The following is a 12,700-nucleotide window of genomic DNA, read 5'->3' as shown; positions in this document are numbered from 1 at the left end:
TTTCCTGATGTCCTTTTTTATTCTACTATTAGTAATCTGAAGATCAATTCTTTAGTAATGACAAGTTATTGTTATTTTTTTCCTTTGTCTCCTCTAAAATTTCCAGCACAGGAGTGGGAACATATTGTATACTCAATAAATAATGGTTGAAATGAATAAAACCAAAGCTTTATTTCTCATCATAGCATTTCTCTACTCAAAAATCTGTAACGATACCCCATTGCCCATGGGGTAATTTCCAAACTTCTAAATCCAGCCTAATAACAGTTAACATTCTCATAGAGCCATAATTAGCTATAACATCCTTATAGAGCTTTAAAGTCTGAAAAGCTCTTTACATATATTATTTCATTTGATTCTCCCAACCACCCTGTGAAGAAGATGCCTTTATTTTCTGCATTATACAAATGACAAAGAGCCTTAGGGGTTAAATGACTTTCCCAGGGTCACACAGATAGAAACGTCTGAAAGTCCTCTAGATTCAGCACAATCTAGCCTAAACTTCCTTTTCCAGAGTCATTTCTCACTACTCCCTTTTAGAAACACTGCATTTCAGTCAAACTGGTTTTCTCTAAGCTTCCAGAAGATGTCTTCTGCACCTTCGCACCTTTCTAAAAGGCCAAAATGCCCCTCTTCCCTGCCTAGTGAAATGAGAACATGGGTAATGTTAACGAAGTACTTTACTTTCTTTATCCTATTTGTCCTACACAATGACCCTCTGAAATAGGTGCTGTGTGTATCATTATTCCCATTTTGTTGATGAGTAAATTGAGGATTTAACCAAGGATATGGAGCTGATTTAATATAAGAGCTGATTTAACCCAGATCATCTTACCTCCAGGTCCAGCATGTATCCACTAAGCCATGTTCCAGGACCATCTTAGTAAGTCCCATTTACTCCATGAAGCATCATTTGACTACAGTGATCAGTCTTTTAGATACCTAACAAATAATAACAGCAATGATAAATCACATTTTTGTAATGCTCATAAAGGCAGCCGGTGGCACAGAGTGGCTAGAGTGCCAGGCCTGAAGTCAGGAAGACTCATATTCATGAGTTCAAATCTGGCCTCAGATACTAAGTGGCAGTGTGTCCCCGGGCAATTCACTTAACCCTGTTTGCCTCAGTTTCCTCATCTATAAAATGAGCTGGAGAAGGAAATGGCAAACCACTCCAATACCTTTGCCAAGAAAACCCCAAAAGAGTCAGAGACAACTGAACAACAAATTCTCATAAAGCATTTTTTCTCACAAACCTTTGGCATAGGCAGTGCTGAACAAGAGACTATATTGTTGATATAGCTTACTTGACAATATTATACATTGTCATATGTGATTGGTATACATGCATGTATATGTATTACATGGCACAAATGCAAATGTGGATAGAAATGTAGATTATTTATACATATGTGTATACATGTTATATCTATGTGTATATAGATATGATATGGATATTGTTACATGGATGCCAATGGAGAACATGTTGGGTCCAATCTGCTTTAACTACAGAGTGTAACTCAACTTTATGATGCTCTGGTGTAAGCTGTATGTCTGGATATTTGTGACTTTTTATCTTTTTACTCTTTTGGCACATGCTTTATTTTTCTAGACCACCAGCGTTCCCAAAGACCAACATTAATTGCTAGTTTTATAGTCATATATGTCTAAATGATAGGGATGCCAGATTACTTGCAAATGAAAAACACGTCCAAATTTAATGAAGTTCAAAGGAAGAAATGTTTATTTATGGATTAAAGTATAAAAAGATCTGTTGTTCAGAGTTATTGAAATACTGACAGCTCCTCCTGGCAGGGGGGGGGAGCGTGAGTAAAGAAAAGCAATGGAGAAGGACTCTAGTTCTCCTCTGAAGCTCCGAGTGAATCAACGATCCAGGCAGACAAATAAAAGGCTCCTGGGTCTTTTGACACCAGTTGAGAACAGAGATGCTATACAACTGAAGTCTGAAGAAGGGAGAGGATGCCTCTGGTAAAAGGGAGGAGGTTTATACTGTCAGCTCATCACAAGTCTGCAGGGGGATGTCTCGACATGTCTTGAGAAACAGAGCATATTTTCCCCTTTGGGGCAAAGCTTTGCTCGCTGTTGAAGTTCAATGATATCATTAACATTTGCAGGGTTGTTACGGTGGAGGGTACATGGTAGCTAAACCATAAAAGACACCAGTGAGGCTTATTCCCATTTCCTTTATAATATAGAAACCTCCGATTCTGCTTAAAACTGTTTGCAGATGACCATGTTTTCTGAAGAATAAAAAAAAACTGGGGCATTTTTTGAAACCTTCAGAGTTCGAAACTTATTTGCAAATGTTTCATGTCCTTAATTCCTTCTTAACAAGATCTTTCATCCTTCAACATTTCCTACTATCATTCTGGTCAGCTTTACATTTACCTTACACAGATAGCGGCCTAAATTGGTCTACCAGATGGCCCCCAACTCAATATTCAATTTCCCACTACTGTGCCTTTCCATGTGCTGCTCCTTCACCCCATACGTGAAATTCACTCCTTGCCCACCTCTCCCTCTTAGAATCCCTAGCTTCATCCAAGGTTAGTCTCATGCGCCATCACCTGAAGTATTCAGTTCATTTACCAATTCCTGAGGTCCTCCACTGCAGGAAACTTTTCTTGATTCTCTTTGTCACCGGTGCTTCTCTTACTCCTCATCAAATCATCATGTAACTACATATGTGTTTATGAGCAGTGTCCCCCAGGGGAACATAAGCTTGTTGAGGGTAAGAGATGTATTGGTTTTTTGTCTATATCCACATTGGGTTATACAGTGTCTTGAACAGAGTTGATGTTTAACGCATGGTTAGTGAGCTATCAAAAGGTGTCTCCTTCTAATTTTATCCTCAAATCATGGGATTTAGAGCTAGAAGGGATCTGAGAGGCCATCCATACCCTTCAAGTTTTACAGATGAGAAAACCGAAGTGTTTAAGATACCCTCCAAAAGGAAGGACCATAGGAACTAGTTGTTCTAACTGCCTCATTTTAAAGATGAAGAAATTGAAAACCAGAAAAGTTAAGTGACTCCCTCAAAGTCACACAGAAAGTCATGCCAGGGTTAAAACCCAGTTCCCATGATTGACTCCAAATCCAGTGCCCTTGACAATGCACCATGTTCTTTCCATGGTACCTCAGAATGATCATGGAACTAAAACTGGTACTTAATTCACAATTTCTCTTTGCCCAGATCCTTAGGTCCTTTTCCTGGGCACCACTTTCCAATATTTGTTGTCCAGTAGGAACTATCTTACTTTTGTCTTTGCATTTCCTGAACTTAAAATAATGCCTAAGAAAATTTTTAAAAAAATCCTGGTGCTTAATAAATGTGTAGAGGGTTTAGGGAGGGAATTTTGTTTGATTTTTTACTGATCATCTGAATGTTCCACAATGCCACATTTTTTTAAAGTTTGTCACACTCTTTTACTTATAAATCACCTTCTTTTATCAGACCCAAGCATAGCACAGGCCCAAAGAAGGATATAAGAATTTTTATTTAGGTATCAAAATCTCTTCTATACCTCTTAAATACAATTCCCATGCTGCTTCTCTTAAAAGCAAGAAGCTATTGTGCCGAGATTAAAACCCTACAGATAGTAAAAGGCTGGCCCTGGAACAAAAATACCAAATTGCACAAAACTGTATAAGTGATTCCAACCCTTGTTGAAACAGGTCAGCGCAGCATTTGCTCATTTGGAATGACAGGAGAATTGGCATTACTCTTTGGTAATATCATTTTAATTTTTTTAAGGCTGAAAATATCCCTCTTCACCTGCATTGGTAAGAAACCAGTCTGGTACTAATAGCCCTCTGGCAAAAAAAAAAGACATTTCTTTATATGCAGGCTCAGAAACCCATTCAACTGCATTGAATTTAAGAAAGATGATTAAAATCAAGCCTTCAGCCATAGCTAAATAAAAAGGTTGAGATTTAACCCCTTTAGGTCATCATGATGCATTGTCCTTGATAGCTTACCTGTACTTTGCCCCACTGAGAATTTAACAATACTTGATTATGGGACGATTATTTTTATAAAACTAACTGAAGTCCAAACAAGTGGTGAATATAGAAATTAGCTAGCTAAGATCTAGCTGTTAAATCTTATGAAAACAAATAGGGGTTTGCTAATTAACTGGTCTTAAAGAGATGTCACACACCTGAGGTGTTAATAATTATTGGTCCCTAATGGTGCTAATTTAGTGATTATAAGGTTACAAGTTTCTGTTTATTTCTCCAATGTTGAACACTAGCCAGTGTGGACGGCAGCTGTAATATTTATATGTGACACACAGTCCTCAAACTGTCCTTCCACCTGCTGCCTTAGGCAGGAGTGTTTACTAAGGTGGGACATCATTAACAAAAAAAATGTTTTTCTTGTTGAACTCTTAGTTTCTAGGCCAACAAAAGCACTGTTCACTGGAGAGTTAAAGCCCCTAGAAGAAAGCATAGTACAAAGATGGAGTCTTGTTCTGCCATCTTGATGAATACCTCGCTATGAATTTGCTCACTGAATGTGTTCATCTAGATGAAAGAATCAAAAAAGACTGGAATCCAATTTATCCGCCTTAAATAAAGAGAAAAAAAAACATTCAGAATACAGGAAGAGAGAATTGCTTATCATTAGAAAAGAAGATGATGCCATGGACTAGTTGAACATGGAAGCCAAGAGTCTACTGTCCATTAATATAAAAAACAAAATCCATAAATGAGCACATGAAGAACTTGTTCCACAGCAGCTCATATTGTATCTGTCTTTAGAATGAACACGAATATGCAAAACAGATCCACGTCCTAATTCCCCAGTCTTGCACTTTCAGTTATGTTGAGATTATGAGGCAGCAGCACAGCGCAAGGGGAAGACATTGGACATCTCATCAGAAGACCCGAGTCTGAGTTCCTGTTTCTGCCATTTACTAGTTGTGTGACTTGAACAAGTCACTCAGTTTGTTCAGCTGTAAAATGGGGCTATTAATACATATGAATATCAAAGAAGATAAGGTACATGAAAGTGTTTTTTAACCATAAAGCAACTAGTAAGAATATGATAGTACTATTATGTTACATAGACAAAACTGAAAATTATGGGAGAGGTGACAAGGATGGTGTCAGGGAAGCAAAAAGGAATTCTCTTCATGAAGTTATATCAATCTTCCTGAAAATCAGAAACACCATTCTCTATGCCCATTCCTATCTGGAAACAGTTACCTTTTCCTCTCTTCCCCTGCTTTCTCTATACCCATTCCTTTCACTTTCTCAAACATTTTATTGAGAAGAATAGCTTGTTTTCTTTATCAATAGCTAAGTGCTTCCTCAGATTTGCCATGGAAAGAAACTACACATTCAGCAGTGCATTCTTCCTTCTCCTCATGGACTGATGGCAGCAGTACATGCATGCAGCTTTGGAGAACAGTGCAGAATAAGGATTAGAGACCTAAGGTTTAAAACAGCAATGGAGTATGTCAGGAAGGAGGGAAGAAAGAAGAATGGTAGAAGAGAGAGGGAGAAGATAAGGATGAGCTAGAAGAAAAAAGGAAAACCCTGACTGAGGGAACATGTGTATACATGTACACACACATATGCATCTCTATGAAAATAAAGCTGAAATTGCTACAATCCCTTTTCATGCCAATTGAAATTGGAAAGTCAAATAAATTGAAATTAAAAGTCAAATAAATTAGGAAAAATGGAGTTATCGCCTAAAGAAAAAGCTATAAGAGCAAAAAGAAAGCAAGTGAAGGAAAATAGTGAGAGCTCTACTTCCAGATTTATCTTAACCAAATTCAAAATGTACTGCCTATAACATTGGCAGTTTACAATGGCAATTAACATCAATCCAAGGGTCTAATTAACCTCAATCAACAAGTCTAAGTAGGTTAATTAAATAGGATTTGGCTAAGCATGAAGCGTAAAAATACAGCTGTCTCATTTAAATATGATTCACTAAAGGAAAGACACCATTTACCAAAATTTTGCAATTGCCTTCAAGGGTTACGTAAGCATTTTGGAGTGTGGGAGCTAGAGGGAAACAGCTGCCATTGAGTCTGACCTTTTATTGTCCACCCCTTTTCCAGATTTCTTCTGGCTTCTACAGACTACTATCGTGAGTAGCTCGAGTATCACTTCACAATATCCCTGTTCATTTCAGTCAGTTCATTTCAGGCTAATTATCTTCCTGACACAATCTCACATTCCCAACAAAACACACTTCTTCCCTACCCCAAGTCCAGCCTTTGAATCATATTCTTTCAGGATCAAAGGGCCCAGAACAACTGTGGTGCCGCAGCATACCAAGATGTATTTTTCTTCCTTGTCCCTTATTTATTGAGGCTTTATTTTATCCCCACAACTTTGCCACCATTTCAGAACTCTCCAACTTAGAGATTGGACTTTTGTTGACCAATTTACCTCTGGCAAAACCTGAGCTTTAATTTCAAACTCTGAACATTCCATTACTTAAAATGATTTTTATTCAATTTTTAAACTGGTTGCCCAGGGAGTGAGGACCTCTCTAATGCCAAAATAGCCAGATGAAAAGCAAAACATTTAGTCAGTCACAACACATCAACTGGTAGCTAGATGGTACTGTGTATAGAGTACTTGTTGGGCCTGGAGTAAGGAAGACCTCAGTTAAAATCCAGTCCCAGACATTTACTAGCTGTATAACTTTGGACGAGTCATTTAAGCTCTGATCTATTCAGTTTCCTCAACTATTTCCTAGGAGTAGGTTGTGACAATCAAATTAGATAAGACTTGTGAATCATTTAACACAGGGCCTGGTCCATAGTAAGCATCCTGTAAAGGCTTATTCCCTTTCTCCTCTCCCAACGGGATGTTTCTGACTATTCACAAACTCTCTGAGCAAGTAACACCATAACTCTGCACTGCATTATTCACGTCAATGGAATAAAAGGATAAAACCAGATCATCTCTAGGATCCGTTTCAAATGTACCATATGATTGTATGTTTGCAATAGGGTAGGCAAAAAATGACTCCCTGTAGTTTTCCCTGTTTACTCAGTTTGGTATTACATAGACTCAAATTTTGTCTAATTCTATCCTCAGAATGTCAGCCAGATTTTTCCCTTGTTTTGTTTATATGTTAGATTCAAAGGATGATAGAACTAGAAGAAATCTTGAAAAGCCCCTAGTACAAGCTTTTCATTTTACAAATAAGAAAACTGAGGCCTTAGGAGGTAAAGAAATTGGTTCGAAATCACATGGTTAGTTGGAAGTAAAGTCAAGACAAAAACCCAAGATTCCCAAGCCTTTGCTCTTTCCCTCTTCCATACAACCTCCTCCGTCATGTTCAGGAACTACTTTACCTCCTTCAAGCTATTATTTTAGGAGACTTGAGAATTAGCTTGATAGGGTTAAATATTAGTTTCCATTATATGTAATGTGATGTCGAGCTATACAGCTGCAAAAGACCCATCAGCTGGATAAGCAAAAGGTTCCATCAAAGGCTTTGTCCCCACTGGTTAATTCACTTGGAAGTCAGTGATCTCAGACCAATGAATACTCTCTTTCTACACTGACTCCAAAATGCCTTCCATTCTCACAGCATTAACTATCACCATTTTGATGACTGATGCCAGAGTCATAACTAATCAAGGGCCAACAAAGCTTTAAACCAGGACATCAATATCCAAGAGAGCAAAGTTCCTCCTTGGCAGGCCTTTTGTCTCTTATTTCGCTTACCTCTCCCCCTCTGTATTCTGTTTTGTCCTGTGATCTCATTGTCATGGTCATCTTTCTTTTTCTACCCTCAAGATGGTAAATGAGGCCTAGAGGTTAGGCAACCCATTTTCCTATAGGCATACTCTTCTTTACACACTGAAACCCCACTGTCTCAAGTGTTTTCCCAGATGAAAATATTTCTAGTTAATGTTAATGATATCAACATTCTTTCTGTCAACCAAGCTCAAAGCAGACCTTAAAGTTTCCTTTGATTTCTTCCTTTCCTTCACATTGCTTTCCTATATACACATCAAATTCAGTTACTCACCAAGTCCTATCAATTTTCCTTTTCCAGTGTCTTTTGAATCCCCTCTTTTTCATTCCCACTTCTACCCACTCCCTCTCCATACTCTGCCCTCTACCAGCACCACTCCCAGCACCACCACACACCCCTTTCAGATCTTTATCTTACCTGGTACCTTGTACCCAGATTATTGCAATAATTCCCTAATTTCTTCATCTTAAGTCTCTTCTTCTTTTGGCTATTCTTCCCTCATGAAATGTCAATATCCTCTCTTTCTATCTAACCTGCCCAAGCTTCAAGATTCCATTCAAACCCTGAGATTACTGATACCTCTCCTAACAACCTTAATTCCAGTCTTTGATTCATCCAGCCTGACATTTTGCATGATGTACTCTGCATATAAGTTAAGTAAATAAGGCAACAATATAAAGCCTTATTGTGCTCCTTTTCTGATCTTAATCTAAACAGTTATTCCGTGTTCAGTCCTAACTGTTGCTTCTTAGCCCACATACAGGTCCCTCAAGAGACTAGTAAGATGATCTGGTACTCCCATCTCTTTGAGGACTTACCCCATTTTGTTGTGATTCACACAGTTAAAGGCTTTAGTGTAGTCAATGAAGTGGGTGGAAATGTTTTTCTGGAACTCCCTTGCTCTCTCTATAATCCAGTGAACATTGGCAATTTGGTCTCTAGTTCCTCTGACTCTTAGAAAACCAGCCTGCTTTTCTGGCAATTCTTGGTTCACATATTGCTGAAGCCTGGCTTGCAGAATCTTTTTTTTTAATTTAATTTAATTTTATTTTATTTTAATTTTAATTTATTTATTTAACATATTTGGTTTTCAGCATTGATTTTCACAACAGTTTGAATTACAAATTTTCTCCCCATTTCTACCCTCCCCCCACTCCAAGATGGCATATATTCTGGTTGCCCTGATCCCCAGTCAGCCCTTCCCTCTATCACCCCCCTCCCCTCTCATCCCCTTTTCCCTTCCTTTCTTGTAGGGCAAGATAAATTTCTACACCCCATTGCCTGTGTATCTTATTTTTTAGTTGCATGCAAAAACTTTTTTTTTTGAACATCTGATTTTAAAACTTTGAATTCCAAATTCTCTCACCTCTTCCCTTCCCACCCACCCTCCCTAAGAAGTTGAGCAATTCAACCTAGGCCACACATGTATCATTATGTATAACCCTTCCAAAATACTCATGTTGTGAAAGGCTAACTACATTTTGCTCCTTCCCAACCCATCCCGCTTTATTGAATTTTCTCCCTTGACCCTGTCCCCTTTCCAAAGTGTTTGTTTGGATTACCTCCACCCCCATCTGCCCTCCCCTCCATCATCCCCCCCACCTTTTATTTTTTTTTTATCTTCCTCCCTCTTCTTTCCTGTGGGGTAAGATACCCAACTGAGTATGTATGGTATTCCCCCTCAGGCCAAATCTGATGAGAGCAAGGTTCACTCATTCCCCCCTCACCTGCCCTCTCGCCTCCTCCCACAGAACTGCTTCCTCTTGCCACCTTTATGCGAGATAATCCACCCCATTCTATCTCTCCCTATCTCCCTCTCTCAGTATGTTGCTCTCTCATCCCTTAATTTCATTTTATTTCTTTTAGATATCTTCCCTTCATCTTCAACTCACCCTGTGTCTGCTCTCTCTCTTTTACACACACACACACACACACACACACACACACACATATATATATACACATACATATATATAAACACATATATATACACATACATACATATACACATAGATATATACATACATACACATTCACTTATATATATACATAAACATACATATACATATATGCATATTCCCTTCAACTACCCTAATACTGAGGTCTCATGAATCATACACATCATCTTTCCATGTAGGAATGTAAACAAAACAGTTCAACTTTAGTAAGTCCCTTGCAATTTCCGTTTCTTGATTATCTTTTCATGCTTCTCTTGATTCTTGTGTTTGAAAGTCAAATTTTCTATTCAGTTCTGGTCTTTTCACTGAGAAAGCTTGAAAGTCCTCTATTTTATTGAAAATCCATATTTTGCCTTGGAACATGATACTCAGTTTTGCTGGGTGGGTGATTCTAGGTTTTAATCCTAGCTCCATTGACCTCCGGAATATCGCATTCCAAGCCCTTCGATCTCTTAATGTAGAAGCTGCCAGATCTTGGGTTATTCTGATTGGGTTTCCACAATACTCAAATTGTTTCTTTCTGGCTGCTTGAAGTATTTTCTCCTTGATCTGGGAGCTCTGGAATTTGGCAACAATATTCCTAGGAGATTTCTTTTTGGGATCTATTTGAGGAGGTGATTGATGGATTCTTTCAATTTCTATTTTGCCCTGTGGCTCTAGAATATCAGGGCAGTTCTCCTTGATAATTTCTTGAAAGATGGTATCTAGGCTCTTTTTTTGATCATGGCTTTCAGGTAGTCCAATAATTTTTAAATTATCTCTCCTGGATCTATTTTCCAGGTCAGTGGTTTTTCCAAGGAGATATTTCACATTGTCTTCCATTTTTTCATTCCTTTGGTTCTGTTTTATAATATCCTGATTTCTCATAAAGTCACTAGCTTCCACTTCCTCCAATCTAATTTTTAAAGTAGTATTTTCTTCAGTGGTCTTTTGGACCTCCTTTTCCATTTGGCTAATTCTGCCTTTCAAGGCATTCTTCTCCTCATTGGCTTTTTGGAGCTCTTTAGCCATTTGAGTTAGTCTGTTTTTTAAGGTGTGGTTTACTTCAGTGTATTTTTCAGTACTTTTTTGGGTCTCCTTTAGCAAGTCATTGACTTGTTTTTCATGGTTTTCTCGCATCCTTCTCATTTCTCTTCCCAATTTTTCCTCTACTTCTCTAACTTGCTTTTCCAAATCCTTTTTGAGTTCTTCTATGGCCTGGGTCCAGTTCATGTTTTTCTTGGAGGCTTTTGTTGTAGGCTCTATGACTTTGTTGTCTTCTTTAGGCTGTATGTTTTGGTCTTCTTTGTCACCAAAGAAAGAATCCAAAGTCTGAGACTGAATCTGGGCACGTTTTCGCTGCCTGGCCATATTCCCAACCAACTAACTTGACCCTTGAGTTTTTCAGTGGGGTATGACTGCTTGTGGACTAACGAGTTCTATGTTCCACGTTTGGGGGGGAGGTGCCAGCTCTGTCAGACCCGCACTACTCCTTCCTCAAGAACCCCCAGCCTGGGCTGGGCTTAGATCTTCAGCAGGCTGTTGCACTCCTGCTCTGATCCACCACTTAATTTCTCCCACCAGGTGGGCCTGGGGCCAGAAGCAGCAGCAACTGTAGCTGCCCCACCTCCGCTGCCCCCAGGGCTGGAAGCCGAACCGCCAACTCCTTCCACTCCCGCAGCTTTTCCCACTAACCTTCTCCGCAGTCTTTGGTGTTTGTGGGTCGAGGGGTCTGGTAACTGCCGGAGCTCACATATTCAGGGCACTAGGGGCCCCGTCAGCCTGCCTCCAAGTTTGGTTGTTCCACGCCGCTCAGGCTGGGCCCTGCTCCACTCCGTTCCCAGCTCCCAGCTCCCAGCTCCCAGCTCTGTGTGGAATAGACCTCACCCAGAGACCATCCAGGCTGTCCTGGGCTGGAGCTCTGCTTCCTTCTGCTGTTCTGTGGGTTCTGCCGTTCTAGAATTGGTTCAGAGCCATTTTTTATAGGTTTTTTGAGGGACTTGGTACACAGCTCACTCTAGTCCCTGCTTACCAGCCGCCATCTTGGCTCCGCTCCCGGCTTGCAGAATCTTAAACATAACTTTGTTGATGTGTGAAATGAGCACAATTGTTTCGTCACTTGAACTTTCTTTCACATTACCCTTCTTTAGGATTGGGATATAAATAGATCTTTTCCAAACCAGTGACCACTGTTGTATTTTCCAAATTTTCTGGCATATTGAGTGCAGCATTTTAACAGTGCCATCTTTAGGGGTTTAAATAGTTCAACTGGGATTCTATCACCTCCAGTAGCCTTATTGTTAGCAATACTTCCTAAGGTCCACTTGTCTTCATTTTATAGAATATTTAGCTCTAGATCAGTAACCACACCATTATGGTTATTAGTAATGCTAAAACCTTTCTTGTATAGTTCTTTTGTGTATTCTTGCCACCTCATCTTAAACTCTTCTGCTTCTATTAAATCCCTACCATTTTTGTCTTTTATCATGCCCATTTTTACATAAAAGTTTCTCTTCATATCTCTAATTTTCTTGAAGAGAGCTCTTGCCTTTCCCATTTTGTTGTTTTCTTTTATTTATTTTCATTGCTCATTTAAAAAAAAAAAAACCTTATCTTTCCTCACTATTCTCTAGAATTTTGCATTCATTTGAGTATATCTTCCCTTTCTCCTTTACCGTTTGCTTTCCTTTTTCCCTCAATTATTTGTAAAGCCTCATCAGACAGTCATTTTGATTTCTTGCTCTTCTTTTTCCTTGGGATGTTTCTTGTTGCTACCTCCTGTACAATACTGCAGACCCCTGTTCATAGTCCTTCAGGCACTCTATCTACCAGATCTAGTCCTTCAAATCTATTCATCACTTCCCCTTCAAATTCATCAGGAAAGAGATTTTGGTCATATGTGGTCTGATGTTTTCCCTATTTTCTTCAATTTAAGTCTAATTTGCAATAAGAAGTTTATGATCTGAGTCACAGTCACTCCAGGTCTTGTTTAACTGACCATGTAGAG

At 39.0% G+C, this 12,700-nt stretch overlaps 1 pseudogene; it reads right to left on the bottom strand.

Moving 5' to 3' along the window:
* Nucleotides 1–8,582: 8,582 nt before the first annotated feature.
* On the bottom strand, nt 8,583–12,250 carry LOC118850364 (annotated as a pseudogene).
* Nucleotides 12,251–12,700: the final 450 nt, after the last annotated feature.

Source organism: Trichosurus vulpecula, chromosome 5, assembly GCF_011100635.1.
Source record: "Trichosurus vulpecula isolate mTriVul1 chromosome 5, mTriVul1.pri, whole genome shotgun sequence".
Taxonomy (NCBI): domain Eukaryota; kingdom Metazoa; phylum Chordata; class Mammalia; order Diprotodontia; family Phalangeridae; genus Trichosurus; species Trichosurus vulpecula.
Note: the sequence above shows the minus strand (reverse complement) of the source record. Positions and strands in the feature narration are given on the sequence as shown.